The sequence below is a fragment of the Perissodus microlepis genome, chromosome 13 (assembly GCF_051167445.1).
Source record: "Perissodus microlepis isolate ML-2025 ecotype Zambia chromosome 13, ASM5116744v1, whole genome shotgun sequence".
Lineage (NCBI taxonomy): Eukaryota > Metazoa > Chordata > Actinopteri > Cichliformes > Cichlidae > Perissodus > Perissodus microlepis.
In genome coordinates this window covers 25,136,938-25,153,933 of record NC_140473.1, presented here as the reverse complement: position 1 = coordinate 25,153,933, position 16,996 = coordinate 25,136,938, and the positions used below count along the sequence as shown (strand labels likewise).

At 39.1% G+C, this 16,996-nt stretch overlaps 1 protein-coding gene across 1 annotated transcript in view; it reads right to left on the bottom strand.

Moving 5' to 3' along the window:
- The window catches only part of LOC146375226 (ABC transporter G family member 23-like), a 126,853-nt gene extending 111,359 nt beyond the window's left edge, over positions 1 to 15,494 (bottom strand). Inside the window, exon 1 of the mRNA XM_084949656.1 lies at positions 15,402 to 15,494. The gene's annotated coding sequence lies outside the window, so the exon portion shown is untranslated. The remainder of the gene's footprint in view (positions 1 to 15,401) is intronic.
- Between the last annotated feature and the right edge of the window lie 1,502 nt (positions 15,495 to 16,996).

The window sequence follows — 16,996 nt, the reverse complement described above, 5'->3', positions numbered from 1 at the left end:
TTTAGACCCTGCTGTACTTTCTCTCCTTTTGTCTCTCTGTGCTTTCTTCCAAAACCTTCTCTTCTGCCTTTTTTCTCTTTCTTTCAGATCACTGATGTTCTTTATTTTTCTCTTTTTCACTCTATTTCTCCATCTTTCCCTTTCCTTTATAAGAAACTCTTTCTTCAACTCGGGCTGGCTGTTAATTTTTTCTCTCCTTCTTTTTTGATACTCCCTGTTTCTTCTCTTTCGTTCCTCTACTGACAGGTTCCCCTGTGCTATTCTAGCCTGAAATGTACCATTTTGTAATTACTATAATTTTTCTGAACCTTATGCTTTTTTACAGATTAAGGATGAATATTCACAACACAATTATGCATTAAGCAATAGAGATGCTATCCGGTCTTTAAGTCTGTCATTAGCCGTTTCCAGGTCCAAACTCCGCTGCAGATCCCAAAGTCAAAGGAACTCTGCGGCATCACTGAGAGTTACAAACTGTCTAAATTCTTTCATCTTTAATAAAATGATCAGTGTGGCTGCTCTACCAGGTGTAACATCCAGGCATCCATGAAAACAGAATATATGAAATTTAACAGAGTTAGAAGTTAGATTGCTTGTTTCCACCTGAACATGATATACCAGCTCTGCTACCACTTCCAGCATAAATGGAGACAGAAAACTAAACAGCAGTGACTATTGTCAGGTTACTGAAGTTGGGCTAGCTGGTATATAGTGATGTGCTACACCTACAGCTATGTTAGCATAACATAAACACAGTGAAGCTGGAGGATGAACGCTAACTTTTTTCCACTTGATAAAAGTTAACGTGAGGGTTCCCGATGGTTAGGCTGACAGTGATCACTGACTGTTTTTAGGGGCTTGTTCAGATGTAATAGAACAAGATAAAAAGCATTAAAACATTTTAACAGCACAACAAGCTTAATAAACACAGAGTAGTTTAGGCCCGGAAGCAGGATTCATACATCATCACTTAAAGACCAACTCTCGGGGCACAGCTAGCTCAGTAGATGCCACATGATCGGAAGGTTGGGCATTCAAATCCAACGAACAGCAGCTATCCTGGATTTGTAGCTGCCCACTGCATCACTGAGTGAATGGATTAAATGCAGAGGACTAAGCATTTTCCTACAGGATTAATAATGTATACATAAACAATGAGATTCAAGATAAGACAAATTTGATAATATTTGACACATCTGTAAAGCAGAAATATCAGTAAAATACACAGGAAGTAATATATCTAAAATATTAGTAAAAAAATAACTTAATATAAATGGTGAATAGCACACTTATGTGGCATTTGTGAACACCATTAGAAAAAGGGTCAACACCGTCAGACAAAAATCCTGATGGTGTTGACATCTGATGGTGTTGACAAAATACCCGACTTTCTCTCATAACACGTTTTTCTGACAGAAGCCATCTTGTTTTTCATCGGTTGCTTATGGCTTCTACAATCTACGTAAATTAAGCTCTTTTTACAAAAAATAATAATTAAATCTTGGATTATATCGACTTTGGTGTTGACGCACTATGGTTGTGACACACAGTTTTATCAGAAAGGTATGCAATAAATGAAATTAAAATTAAAAAAAAATATCACAGCAGTGACCTCATGGCATGTGTATTAAACAGGAAGTGGTAAAGGGGTCCTCAGAGTGTAAGCTACCCACAATAATTCCTGATTTTTTTGTACTTTTAAAAAAATCTGATGGCGTTGACAAAAACTCTGGACACAATTTTAATCACTTAAAAAATATGTAAAAATAAATTTTCAATTGCATATTTTGATATTATATAAGGTATTGACTTAAATACTTAGTGACGAGAGCCATGATGTTTAATTTTACATTACTTTTAATTTTTTTTCTGTATTTTAATATTATCACACCTGCTTCTGGACAATGGATTTTTAAGGTACTGGTAATGTATTGTACCATTTAAAATAAATATATATGTATAAAAAAATGCAAAATCATACTTTTGTTGTATAAAAATTGCCTTGGTTTGTCTTTTAGGCAGTTGGGTTAACACTTGTATGCATATTTTTAACCACAAAATTGGGTTTTATCTGCCGGACATGTTTTGTCCCTTATCTCAAGAATCACTGAAACAACAAAAGGAAAACGGATATTGTTAAGGCAATTGTTGTGACTGTAGTGAAAACTGTGTTTGAGCAAATATTTTTTCTCCCAGGGCCCGATTACTTCTACAATTGCCCCATCCTGACAAGTATTTTCTTAGGTTTTATTTTCAATTAATTAAACCTAAGAAAATACTTGTCAGAATGGGATAATTCTAGAAGCAATTGGACCCTGGGAGAAATTAGTGGAACAAGCAGTACCAGGCGGCGTTTGTGCAGGTAAAGAGGACTCTCTGTAAGGAACCCCTGCTCCATACGCTTTCCCCTTCCTTTTATTCTGAAGACTGACACCTCAAACAAAGGCATCAGCAGGAAACTTTTGGAGCGGGAAGCCAGGTACAGTACGGTGGAAAAGGAGTGTAGGGCGGTTGACTCTCTTCGTTATTACCTCCTGGGCTACCCTTTCACCCTCATTTTGCTCACGCCCTGCTGCAGTGGCTCCATTGCATGAATGATGCCAACGCCTGGATCACCCAGTGGTATCTTGCTCTCCAGCCTTTTAAGTTTAAGGTAGTTCATAGGCCAGCTGGGCCGGATGGCTCCCTGTCAAGCAATGGGGGTATGTGGCAGGGGTGGTTTGTAGCTCAGCTGCAGGGGTGGGGTGGAGCAGTTCTGGGTGCAGTGCCAGGGGAGACTGGCCCACACAACTGACCTCCCTCATCTGATCATGCCTTCCCCATTGAGTATAGCTTGATTCTGGAGAATCACAGAACGGCCGGTACTCCAGGAAGGCCGGCGGGCCGGCCCACCGTCTCCACACATGCTTTCAGTACCTGTTTTTTTCCCCCACTAATCTCTTTCACACTCCAGTACTCTAGGGGGCAGCACTGCACCTTTGGCTGTGGCCGCCAGGCAAGGAGAAGAAGAAGTGGAGTAGGAGGAAGAAGTGGAGTAGGAGGCAAAGACGGTGGAAAGAAACGATACAAAACGCGGCTGCAAGTAAAAAAAGGAAAGAAAAGGGTGGGGCTGAGAAGGCAAGAGAAAAGAAAATTGCGGGCATTAGATGCTGAAGCCTCTAAATGTCACAGACTAACCGACATATTTAGCAGCACAGCCAGCAGCAGCACCTTGCAGCAGGTTTGCAGCAGTGAAGAAGTCAGGCAGACAGCTACACAGCAACATGCCAGCAGTTATGAGGCACAGAAAGATGAGCTGGTTCCACAAGCAGATCCAGGGCAAGTAAATATGGAACATAAGAGGTGAAGCAGTTATTTGCTAGGGACGATGTTAGGAAGTGATGTTTAGGTTGCAAATTTTTTTATGATTACAGTAGTTAAAACAGCTAAACTTCAACATTTTAGCTGTAAAAGGCCACATGCAGTAGCTAATATTAAGAAATATGTTGTGCTTGTACGTAAAAAGGTTGGTAGTGTTACAGTTAATGCTTACAAACTTTGAAGATTTTAAATACAGAAGTTACATTTGTAATGGTTCATTTTCATTTAGATGTGGTATTATTTGTGCAGTAAGAGTAATTACTGCATAAATTATTAAGCTTATCAAGTAATAAATTCATTTTAAGACTGCATGGAATAGATTATATAACATCATGTTATATAATTCAATTCAATTCAATACAATTTTATCTATATAGCGCCAAATCACAACAAAAGTCGCCTCAAGGCGCTTCATAGGTAACTCCCTTTTAACAGGAAGAAACCTCCGGCAGAACCAGGCTCAGGGAGGGGCGGCCATCTGCTGCGACCGGTTGCGGTGAGAGAAGGAAAACAGGATAAAGACATGCTGTGGAAGAGAGACAGAGGTTAATAACAGATATGATTCAATGCAGAGAGGTCTATTAACACATACTGAGTGAGAAAGGTGACTGGAAAAGAAAAACTCAATGCATCATGGGAATCCCCGGCAGCCTACGTCTATTGCAGCATAACTAAGCGAGGATTCAGGGTCACCTGGTTCAGCCCTAACTATATGCTTTAGCAAAAAGGAAAGTTTTAAGCCTAATCTTGAAAGTAGAGATAGTGTCTGTTTCCCGAATCCAAACTGGAAGCTGGTTCCACAGAAGAGGGGCCTGAAAACTGAAGGCTCTGCCTCCCATTCTACTTTTAAATACTCTAGGAACAACAAGTAGGCCTGCAGTGCGAGAGCGAAGTGCTCTAATAGGGTGATATGGTACTACAAGGTCATTAAGATAAGATGGGGCCTGATTATTTAAGACCTTGTATGTGAGGAGCAGGGTTTTGAATTCAATTCTGGATTTAACAGGAAGCCAATGAAGGGAAGCCAAAACAGGAGAAATATGCTCTCTCTTTCTAGTCCCTGTCAGTACTCTTGCTGCAGCATTTTGGATTAGCTGAAGGCTTTTCAGCGAGTTTTTAGGACATCCTGATAATAATGAATTACAGTAGTCCAGCCTGGAAGTAATAAATGCATGAACTAGTTTTTTAGCATCACTAAGAGACAGGATATTTCTAACTTTAGAGATGTTGCGCAAATGGAAGAAAGCAGTCTTACATATTTGTTTAATATGTGCGCTGAAGGACATGTCCTGGTCAAAAATGACTCCAAGGTTCCGCACAGTGTTACTGGAGGCCAAGGTAATGCCATCCAGAGTAAGAATCTGGTTAGATACCATATTTCTAAGATTTTCAGGGCCGAGTACAATAACCTCAGTTTTATCTGAATTAAGAAGCAGAAAGTTAGCGGCCATCCAGGTCTTTATGTCTTTAAGACATTCCTGCAGTTTAACTAATTGGTGTGTGTTATCTGGCTTCATGGATAGATAGAGATGTGTGTCATCTGCATAGCAGTGAAAATGTATGCTATGTCTTCTAATGATGCTGCCTAGGGGAAGCATGTATAATGTAAACAGAATTGGTCCTAGCACCGAACCCTGTGGAACACCATAATTGACCTTAGTGTGTGAAGAGGACTCTCCATTTACATGTTCAAATTGGAGTCTATTAATAATAATGGATTGGATTTATATAGCGCTTTTCAAGGCACCCAAAGCGCTTTACAATGCCACTATTCATTCACTCTCACATTCACACACTGGTGGAGGCAAGCTACGGTTGTAGCCACAGCTGCCCTGGGGCAGACTGACAGAAGCGAGGCTGCCATATCGCGCCATCGGCCCCTCTGGCCAACACCAGTAGGCGGTAGGGTAAAGTGTCTTGCCCAAGGACACAACGACCAGGACAGAGAGCCCAGGAATCGAACCGGCGACCTTCCGGTTAACAGTATCGAACGCTGCACTAAGGTCTAGCAGGACAAGCACAGAGATGAGTCCACTGTCAGAGGCCATAAGAAGATCGTTTGTAACCTTCACTAAAGCTGTTTCTGTGCTGTGATGAGCTCTGAAACCTGACTGAAACTCTTCAAATAAACCATTCCTCTGCAGATGATCAGTTAGCTGTTTGACAACTACTCTTTCAAGGATTTTTGATATGAAAGGAAGGTTGGAGATTGGCCTATAATTAGCTAAGACTGCTGGGTCGAGAGATGGCTTTCTGAGTAAAGGTTTAACTACAGCCACCTTGAAGGCCTGTGGTACATAGCTGATTATTAGAGATAGGTTGATCATATTTAAGATTGAAGAATTAATTAATGGCAGGACTTCTTTGAACAGTTTTGTAGGAATGGGGTCTAAAAGACACGTTGATGGTTTGGAGGAAGTAATTATTGAAGATAACTCAGAAAGATCAATTGGAGAAAAAGAGTCTAACTTAACATCAATGGTACTAAGAGTAGCTGTAGACGATATTACATCTGTGGGATAATTATTGGTAATTTTTTCTCTAATGATAAGAATTTTATTTGTGAAGAAGTTCATGAAGTCATTACTAGTTAGCGTTAAAGGGATGGTTGGCTCAAAAGAGCTCTGACTTTTTGTCAGCCTGGCTACAGTGCTGAAGAGAAACCTGGGGTTGTTCTTATTTTCTTCAATCAGTGACGAATAGTAAGATGTTCTGGCTTTGCGGAGGGCTTTCTTATAAATCAGCAAACTATTTCTCCAGGCTAAATGATGATCCTCTAAATTTGTGACACGCCATTTCCTCTCCAGCTTAAGAGTCATCTGCTTTCGGCTGCATGTTTGAGAATTATACCACGGAGTCAGGTACTTCTGATTTGAGACCTTAATTTTCACAGGAGCTACAGTATCCAGAGTCGTACGTAGTGAGAAGGTAAAATTATTAACAAGATAATCGACCTCTGTTGGGGTAGCGTTCAGATAGCTGCTCTGCTCTATGTTGGTACAGGCCATTGAAGATGATAACAGTGGGTGGATTATATTCTTCAACTTAGTTACAGCGCTTTCAGAAAGACATCTACTGTGATAAAGTCTACTCTCCACTGCTGTGTAATCAATTATTGTAAATGTAAATGTTATCAGGAAATGATCAGACAGGAGAGGGTTTTCAGGAAACACTGTTAAATGTTCAGTTTCTATGCCATATGTTAAAACAAGATCTAGAGTGTGATTAAAGTGGTGGGTGGGTTCTTTTACATTTTGAGAGAGTGTGTATGCATGTAAGAATGTGTGTGTGTGTGTGTGTGTGTGTGTGTGTACATGAGTGAGTGTGTGTCTCTCTGTGTGCGTGACTTACTGATAACAACTGTTTTTAACAACATCCTTGGTCATAAAAAGGGTAATCTCCCCCACACCCTATATATGGGTCAATTCCTGTATTGGTTCACCATGCACAACACAGGTGAGGCCATAAAGGGCAGGAAGTTTACTAAACAACAAAACAGAACTTTCAAATGGGATGTGCCTGTAGTAAAACACTACAGCTTCCCCCACCATTCGACAGGCTGGGGAGGGGAACAAAGGAATGTCTTTGATCACACAGTTTGAAACAATGTAGAAATGGTAAGCATAAAAATGACAACATTTAACAATTCACTCTAACTCTAACAACAGAAATCAGTGACGATACCCAGCCCGACTCAGGGCTGTGTGCTCAACCCACTGCTGTTCACTCTGCTGACTCACGACTGTGCAGCAATGCACAGTTGGAACCACATCATCAAGTTTGCCGGTGACACGACTATGGTGGGTCTCATCAGCAAGAGCAACGAGTCAGCATACAGAGAGGAGGTGCAACAGCTAATGGACTGGTGTAGAGTCAACAACCTGTCTCTGAATGTGGACAAAACAAAATAGATGATTGTTGACTTCAGGAGAGAACGGAGCGATGGTAAGGTAATGGTATGGTAACTGCACTATATCGGATAGCAATACCCTACTACAGATAGTGAAAACACCTGAAATTGGAACCTCTCTTGCCTCCATCACAGACACTTTTCGCATCCGCAAAGCCACTAGCACCCCTCACACACAGTCTTTACCCTGCTGCCTTCTGGCAAGAGGTACTGGAGCATTCGGGCACCCACTGCCAGACTGCAAAACAGTTTCTTCTCCCAGGCCATCAGACTCCTGAACACTCAGTGACTGTACTGACGCACACACCCATCTTTCATTTCACTACCAAGCACTTATTTGCACAATCTCATACACACACACACACGCGCGCGCACACACACACACACACACACCTTCATACACCAAGTTACCTTTTGCACAATACTCAGTCCTTTGCACATTTCTATTGCACATTTGTGTCTGCACTGTCTTGTCATGTATCTGTATCGTTCTGTTCTTTTTGATGTTGCACCGTTTTGTTTTGGGTTTTTTTTTTTTTTTTGCAATTTCTGCACACTTCACTTTATGTAGTCCTGTGTTGATTGTCTGTTAGTAGTAATATAGCTGCACTTTTTTTGCGTGCGTGTACGCGTGCGTGTCCCCCTGTAGTAGGTACTTTTGCTCGTGCATGTGAGTTCAGGGGTCATATGAGTTCACATGTGTTTAATAGCGTTTTATTTAATGAAACCATTATGTGTTTTAATTAAACTCTTTTTAAAGGATTGTATAGGTCTCAGAGCTCTGTTATTTAGACATAGATGATTTAATTTAACTAGTTTAGGGGTATTTTACTTTTAATTTAACTAGTTAGGAGCATTTTGCTTTTTCTTTAGTGCTCTGAAACACACAGAGGCTAATAGTTTTCAAACAGAGTGCCACAAATAACAGGTATCCCTTTAGAAATAAACAGGGATACTTCTAAAAACCGTGTATTCCCACACAGCATTTAATTGAACTAGTTTAGGAAGATTTCACTTTTCTAATAGTTTCACAGGCTAATAGTTTTTAAACAGAATACCACAAACAACATGTATCCCTTTAGAAATAAACTGTGATACTTGTAAAAGCACATATTCACACCTAGCCACACTAGCACTGTATCAACCCCCAATGTTCCTTTAATGCAACTAGCCCTATAATTATCTACTAGTCACAAACACACTGCAACAGTAAGACTTGTTGATTACACATAGATGATTTAACTACTTTAGGAGCATTTTACTTTTTCTTTAGCGCTCCGAAAAGACACAGAGGCTAATAGTTTTAAATAGAGCACCACAAACAACAGGTATTCCTATAGAAATAAACTTTTCTTGTGTTACTAAAAACTACAGATTCTTAACTAGCCACACTCTGCAACAGTTAGACAGAGTGGGTTACAGTTAGGCCCCCAACAGTCAGCAAAAGAAGTCATAAAACAATAAAAGAGGCTCCCTTATCAAGAGCAGCCCAGCACTCACACATCCCAACTGCAGTTCCATAGTTTCCACCTTTTTCATTACAAACAGTTCCTTTATCTTATCATGTCAGAGGTCAACTGAAACCATGTCCAACTTTTGACTTTAGTTTGTATCTCTCATTCATGTTCTGAGGTGTGCTTTGGTAGCATAGGTGGTGACTGTACTCTGCAGTGTCTCTGAAAAATCCAGAATATCAATGATATTCTAAGATTGTTTTCAAAGATTGGGTCAAAAAATGAAGAAGGTGAATGTAATCCATTGTATGAGACTGTACTGGGAACTTAGCGTTTCTTTTGGTTTGGTTTTGTTCTTTTGTATAACTTACTCAAGTTTAACTTTGTGATCTGTGCCTTCATCAGGTTTCCATGTTTTGCAGATAAACAAAGGCTGCAAATTCTTTGTTTATCTGAGAGAATCTTAAACCACAAACTACCATAACTAAGCAGTCCTGGGGCAGTAACAAAGCTAGAACTGAAAATATTACATTCCACCTCACCCAGCATTGTTCTCTGTGGTTGCATAAGTATTCTACAGAATAAAAGTTTCTACAGAGCGAATGTCTCCTCATCTAAATGCTTTAAAAAAGCAACATTTAAAAAGATACATTTTTGTTCTCTTTTGTCAGTTTTTTTTGCAATGTTGGTTTTGGCACAGGAGACAGAAAAATAGTAACTGTAAATTTTGTTGAAAAACTTTCTGGTTCTTTTTTTCCCCTCCCTTAACGAATATGCAGTCAACTAGCAGATCTGTTATTTACACGTACATGGTTATAATAAAGTAATTATGCAGAATGATATTAATGAAATGTCTTTGTCCTAGCTATCCTGTGCATCTCTCTGATATCAACAGGAGCTTGATATCCTGCTTAGAATTATCAAAAACAGGAGAGCTGAGAATCGATTACCTGACAATTTGAAAACGTCAAGTATCATAACCACCTCAAAATGCTTGAGTTTAAGCCAAGGATAACACTTTTTAGTCTTGTAAATAACTCATAAAAGAATAAAGTTACGTTGAAACCAAGCACACCATTGTCTTTCCTGTGACATTACCAATAAGTTTGATGTGTCACATGGCCCTCTTCCTATTGAAAAAACAAAAGTTGTATCCAAGATGGCCGACTTCTAAATGGCCACCATGGTCACCACCCATCTTGAGGAGTTTGCCCCGTCACATATACTAATGTGCCACAAACAGGACTTTAATATCACTAATCATTCCCATTTTATTACGGTGTATCGATATAAATGGCCCACCCTGTATTATATCTGAAAAAATCTATGTGTAATCTAAAAAATTTTTACAATATGTTAAAAGATAAAAATACATTTTACTAACTGGAAAGGCAATCAGACAGTCTGTGTTTTCACTATTACAAAGTTCCGTTAAAACCAAAAGTGTTTTTTTCATTTGTTATATGTATTCAGATCAAATGGTGGTTTTAAAATTATTAGTGAGTCCCAATGTTATTTTGAGTGAGGAGAGTTTATGACCTAAATGCAAAGATGTTGAGAGGCAGAATGTAGGCACAAATGGCAAGCTGCTTCTTTAGGGCCATAATTATCCAAATTATAAATCCAAAAGCACTGGGAAACATGCAGCAGTATGACACAAAGAGAAACACAAGTAAATCAAGGCTTTAGATATACACAGAGATAGAGGGCAACTTGAGGGTGTGGAAATACCTGTCCAACAGGAAACCACTGAAATTGCTCAAAGAGAAGGGTGCAGGGGAAGACATAAGAAAAACAGCTACCAAAATAAAACAGGATGGCACTAACTAACAAGGAGTAAAGGCTCTAATACATTGAAACTTCACACATCAAGACGCAAGAGGGGAGGCTATGAAACTAATAGAAGGGACTATATAAAAACCCTAACTAGAATTGTAATGGAAATAAACTGGAACTGAAACAAGGAACTAAAGATAAATGCCATAGTCTGCCACTGATTTGTTTTTGCTGTAGAATAAAAACAAACCAGTGCAGAGCCTAAGGCATTTAGGCAGTAGATTTTTCTCCACTGATTGGGCGGAACCTGAGTTACTTACCTTTCTCCATCAAGCTAGTTCACCTCACCTGAATTCTTTTTCTGTAACACTCACTTTTCCTACTCACCTGCCTGTGCTCCCTCTGAAAAATGTGCCCAACTGTTTCAATGTGTACTGTACCACTGCACATGGTTGGAATGACAATAAAGCCACTTGACTTACTTGCCTGTATTTACTTAATATTGGATCAAAGCCAATTTTTTCAGTATCACACGCCACTAAAAAGTAAAGTAGGATTTGTTGTCAGGGAAGCCGCCAAGTAGTTTTTAAACCTCACTGGTATGACTTCCTGTTTACCTGTTGTTAACTTCTGGGGAGGGAAGCACAAAAGAAAGATTTGCAGGTACAGACGGCAGAACAGGTGGAATAAAAGAGCCTGCTCCTCTTTGGACTTTCCAGGAAAATTCTTCAATCAAAAATCAGATATGAAAGGGTGTACCGTGGTCATAAAACACCAGAGAACACGCATTTTGAAAGACATTAGACGTAATCCAACCCACTACCAATGATGCAGGATTTTTTCAGGTAACTTCAGAACTACAAATAGGGTTCACTTCTTATCAGGAATGTTTGGAACTTATGCTGCGGACAGGTTAGGTTCCAGACTAGAAATCACCAGGTATGAAGTCGCTGCCTACTAAGCCATTAGTTGTCTGGAAAATACCCTCACCATTCTTGGAAGAATTGAACCTCTGAGTGCCAACACTACAAGGGTAGAGAATAAATACATAAGCAGACACTTTTTCAGTCACACCAATGGCCCTGTGCTAACAGAACACTTTGCAGTTTTGCTTAGCCACCAAAGTTTCAAGTAAAGTGCTTTTTAAAAAGGTTTGCTGTTGATGCATTGAACGGCTCTGAGAGTGCACCATAACACAATGACATCAAGAACACTAGATATGTGAACCTTTTTTCATTCTAAATTTCATCATTTCCACTTGACAAGATGGCATTCAGATAATAATTCTAGAATACATCATCTTTAATAGTACTATTACTAGATATTTTTAGGAGTGCTATGACAAATTTAAGTGTGCTGGACCACCCCTAAAAAGGGTATAAACACACCAAAGCTGGAGTCATCACTAAAATATAAATAGGAAGGAGAAGCTGTCTAATCTTCTAATCTGTCAAATCTTTCTTCAAATTTGACAGAACCAGCCACAAGGCCACATTTTAATTTACAGCAAGTTTGTTTTGTTGTTTAATTGGTTTCATTTTAATGCATCTATCATTAAAAAGTCATGATGAGAAGAGCAAGCTTCCTACTTAATTTTTAAATGGCATTACATGTGCTTTTTCCAAACATATTTGCTACAGTCATGTCGTCAATTAAAAACAGTAAAACGACTTAAATAAAATAAACTTCCTACTGAACTGACCAGTTATGTTTATACATGCAAGGAATTCAGGAGAAAAATATTACCTATTAGGTAAATATTACCTATTATTGTATATGAGAATCTGGCCTTTTAGAATCTGAATGTCACAGTCTGCGGGAACAGACTGTGTGGAGTGAGGAGGAGGACCCAAATGCAGACAGAAAACGCACCATTGATTAACCACTTAAGCCCCACGCCCCCGGTACCGGGGGCAAAAAGGAGGAGATCACGTTTAATCGGTTATAACGCGGGTTGAGAAATATAAGTCCAGACATGTGTGGTATCCACAGAAACCTCAGAATCTCAGCTAAAATATCATATAAACCATTTCTACAACCACCAAACACACCGAAAACAAGCCGCGATTAAACGAACAGTTATGTAAATGCGCAGAAGTCCGCTAAACAAACAAAACCGAACCAGAAATTCTACAGACTTCATGTAACCGGCTAAGACAGGCTGGTTAGCTTCCAGGGCTATCACTGACTCCACACACCAAGGCCCTTTTAATTTAACTGTGAGTAATATGTTATGAAGCTTAACTTTAATCACAGCCAAACCGGTTTACTCAGGAACAAATAAAACACTGAAATAAACCAAACATTAACATTTAGAAGTGATCTAAGTGACTTATATATCATGTTTAACCTCAGTAGTGAAATCTCTATTAATAAAAATAGTGTACATGTACATACGTGTACATACCTTAATAAAAACAAGCGGGTGAGATGTTAGAACGCTTTTATTTTTATTTTAGTGGACACTCAATACAATAGACAGCTACTGGGGTTTGGGGTTTGTTTAACCTGAGTAGCGAAAAGACCGCGGGGGGGTTGAAAACGATGTGTCGGGAGTCCGCTGTTCTCGCCGGCTCTAATGATCCTCGACCTCGCTGTCTGCTATGGAGCTGGCGGGTCACAGACGTCTCCGAAAACGTCGGAGCGCGTTTGGAAATATATGATATCTTGATAAATCGAGCAGATATTTGAAGTTTACACAGCTACATTCTCGCTTGAAAATAACTTAAAAGTTTATTTTGTGACCCAGAAAGAGTAATATTTAAAAGTTTTTAGCCCCGCTCGTCCGCCATTGCCGCGTTTGAGTTTTGGACGAAATACATTCTGGGATATTTAGCTGTACCAAGTCCACACAAGTCACCAACGATGCATGCTCGATAAAACGGGCGGAGCAAGAACACATCGGGGACTTTTTCGCGTTCTCGGCTTGATGCGTACTTCGAATTGGAACAGTACTTGGTCTCCGACTGATGACGAGTACACGAGAACGCAAGTACACGCAAGTACGCATATTGAGAAAGGGCCCAAGTTTCACCACGATCAGACCAAAATTCACTGAATGAGCCGCAAAAGAAGACCACAAAAACACACAGCGGCGCAAATGCGCTAAGACAGAAATTGGCTTACCGTCCAGATTTCCTCCGTTATTTTTCGCCGGTAGCCGGTAGCCACATGATTACCAGTAGTTACCATGCCTACCTAGCCGCATCAGAACAGTTTTCCGTCAACAACCTCCATTTTAGACCCACCTACAGACACGTGACTGGACAGACGCCACATGCAGTAAATTTGGGCCCACGTGGGTTTTGGCATTACAACGTCTGATTAGTTGAAGTGACGTGAACGTGGCATTGTTACAATGAATCTGTTGGCTCAAACGATTAAAAAGAGGTGTCAATCACGCAAATTGACCAAAAGAAACCAAAGTTACAGCCCCTCGGAGTTTAAAGGGCCAGAGGCCAATCAAACGCTCTATGCGCACTGCAGAAAAGGGCCATTACCATGTAAATGTGTGGTTAATTCTTCAAAAATATATTTAAAAAAAAAAAACATTTTCAGGCCTGTTAATAAAATGTATTAATTTCTGCTCTTTAATACCTAAAAAAAAATCAACTGGCATTGTGTCCAATTGTGTGCCAAAATTAGACATTTTTGTACAACGTCTGGATATTCATGTATTGACAGGGCTGTAAATTTTCACTGTTTCACTTTAGAAACATAAATCTTTGCACAGATGATGTTTATATGTTGGTTACTGAATTTCTGGAACCAAATGTGATCTGAGGCATATTTTTAAAAGGGTTATATGCTAAAAATTAAAAAAAAAATTAGGCGAGGATAAAATCTACTTACTTTTTCTGTGTTCCAGTCTCAGTAACTTTGACACAGTAATATCTGCTTCAATATTTACACCTCTGATGAAATTTCCCAAGTGTTAGCTTTATTTTGATACCAAGATTGTAAGGACAGAGTTTGTAATTGCAGAGAAATAATCAATTAAATTTGGGCATTACATTTTCGAGCAGGAAGCTCAGAAACCCCCTTGGGGCTTAAGAGGTTAAGGCTGATAGAACAGTACAAAACTAAATGGTCGAAAACAATGCAAAGCTAAACAATAACCTAAACTGGGAAAACTAGAAAGAAAACATGAAACATCCTAAATTAAAAAATACCGGTGAGGAGAAAACAAACATGAAAAACCTTAAACGTGGCAACTTGATGTGAATACATGAAAACCTGGAAGCATGACATGGCATGGAAACGAAGCAGACGATCGGACGAGGTATGAGTGGTAACACACAGCCTATATGCACACAGAAAGTGATCAGGGGAAACAGCTGAAACATAACGATGAAAGGAACATAACAACATCACAGGGGAAGAGTGAAACTAAACACACTGAACATAGAAACACAAGACCTCTTCAAAATAAAACAGGAAACATAATGAGACGCAGGTGACAACATGAACTTGACAACATAAGACGCGCAGACATGAAACACATGAAGGGCAATGGAGACTTAAACACGGGGGTTGAAAGCACAAGGGGAATCTGAAAGATAATAAACTATAACAAAGCAACCTAGGCAAAATAGAAATTAACTTAGAGATCCTAATAAACTTAAACATAAACCATAAACATCAAAATATATTTAAACTAAAAAAACTGGGTCAAAAGCCCCATGATCGTGACACTGAATGTGTCTTTTTATGGCTATATTTGTTGTAAGATTTAAAGTAACTTTTCTAGTTGTCAAGTTCAGATGATTTGGATGATTTTCTCTCCTACTGAATATGAGAAAAGGCTTAAAAAAACAAACCTACTTTAACTGAAAGAGAATGAACTGATTGAATAACACTGATAGAGGATAAGGATAGAGGATAAAGCAGCAAAAACTCACCATGACACACGATGTAGACAAAAAAGGAAATGCAGAGAGGATGAACAGCACCTGAGCAGTGAGTCCAAAGACCAAAGTCTACAGCTAAAAAGCATGTGAACACTGTCTGGCACAATCATCTCATTGGCATGAACGCAAAGTGGAAGAACAGGTTCAGTTTAGGAGCTGGCAAGTGGAAGCCTTACAAGGAGTACAGGCTCCTATCACACAAGCGCGCGCACACACACACACACACACATACACACACACACACACACTCACAGAGATATTTTTTTTTATGTTTTTGGTTTATTTGATAGAATAAACCAAATAATGATTTTAAACATGTGATTATTTTTCACTCAAATCCACAATTTTTGGTGCCAGTGCCATCCATCCCTCTATCTGACTGAATTGACAGTCCTATAAATGAAGGTTGTAGTAATAATAAAGCCTGGATGAAATGAAGCCATGATTTACTTTGTAGCAGTCAGTAAAGGAATGAAAGGCTTAGCTTTTCCAAGGGCCCTCAGCTTGGAGAAAAAATAGCTCTAATAACAGCATTTATTTGTTTATCACATATGATGCTATAGGAAAGACCCTACAGGATTTCTACAAAGAGTGTTTTGAATTTTTTCAAAGAGCCAACATTTAAAGGAGTGAGGGTGAGAGGCTCCAAATAATACTGCTTACTTAGTACTAATACTTAATACTTAATATCTAATACTACTACTTACTGCAAATTAATTTCCAACTGGGGACAATAAAGTTACCATTGACCATTGACCATACTGTTTTATGTTCATTCAAGTTGAGAAAGTTGAGCGCCATCCATGATTTTATGTCAGAGAGGTACACTAGCAAGGCTTTCAAAGGCAACACAACCTGCTCTTGAGCAGGCTAATTCATAGACTGGAGATCAGCATTTATGAAATGTACTGACTTACTGGCATAGCCACTTTCCAGAGAAATAGTGTTACTATTCCTGAAAGCTCTCTATGTGATTTTCAGATTCATCTTTGCTTGTTTTTTCCTTTAGGATGAAAACAATTTTGCAAAAGTTTTGTTGTCCTATAAACACTAATATATAAATTGGGACACCTATTTGTACTTGTAGAGTACAGTAACACCTAACCCTTGTAGATATCAGTGGCACATGGACTAAGCTTACATTTGAATTCTGTTTGTGTATTTACTTTTTATTTGCTTTCAGACTGCTAAACACACTACACCATTGCTGCTGAAAGTATAAAAACGAATGCTGTCTTGTGCATTGTAAACATGAATTAAATACTCGGTTATACTACACCAGATTCTCTTTTGTCTTAATGATAGAGTTTTGATATTGAAAAATCTGTTAACTCAAACAACCACCATTTTTGCCTTAAAATAGGCTACACTTTATTACTATAGTAACTCTTTGCCAGTGTTACTTACTAAAATGTTTAAAGCTCCAACCATTTATACAGTGCCTTGTGGTGAGGACAGAGCTGAGTGTGAGAGCAAAGCTACCAAGTTCCCAGTTAGTCACTGTTCCTACTCTCACCTATATGGCCACAAGTTTGGGGTAATAATCAAAAGCACACAATATTTGTGGAGATAAGCTTCCTCCAAAT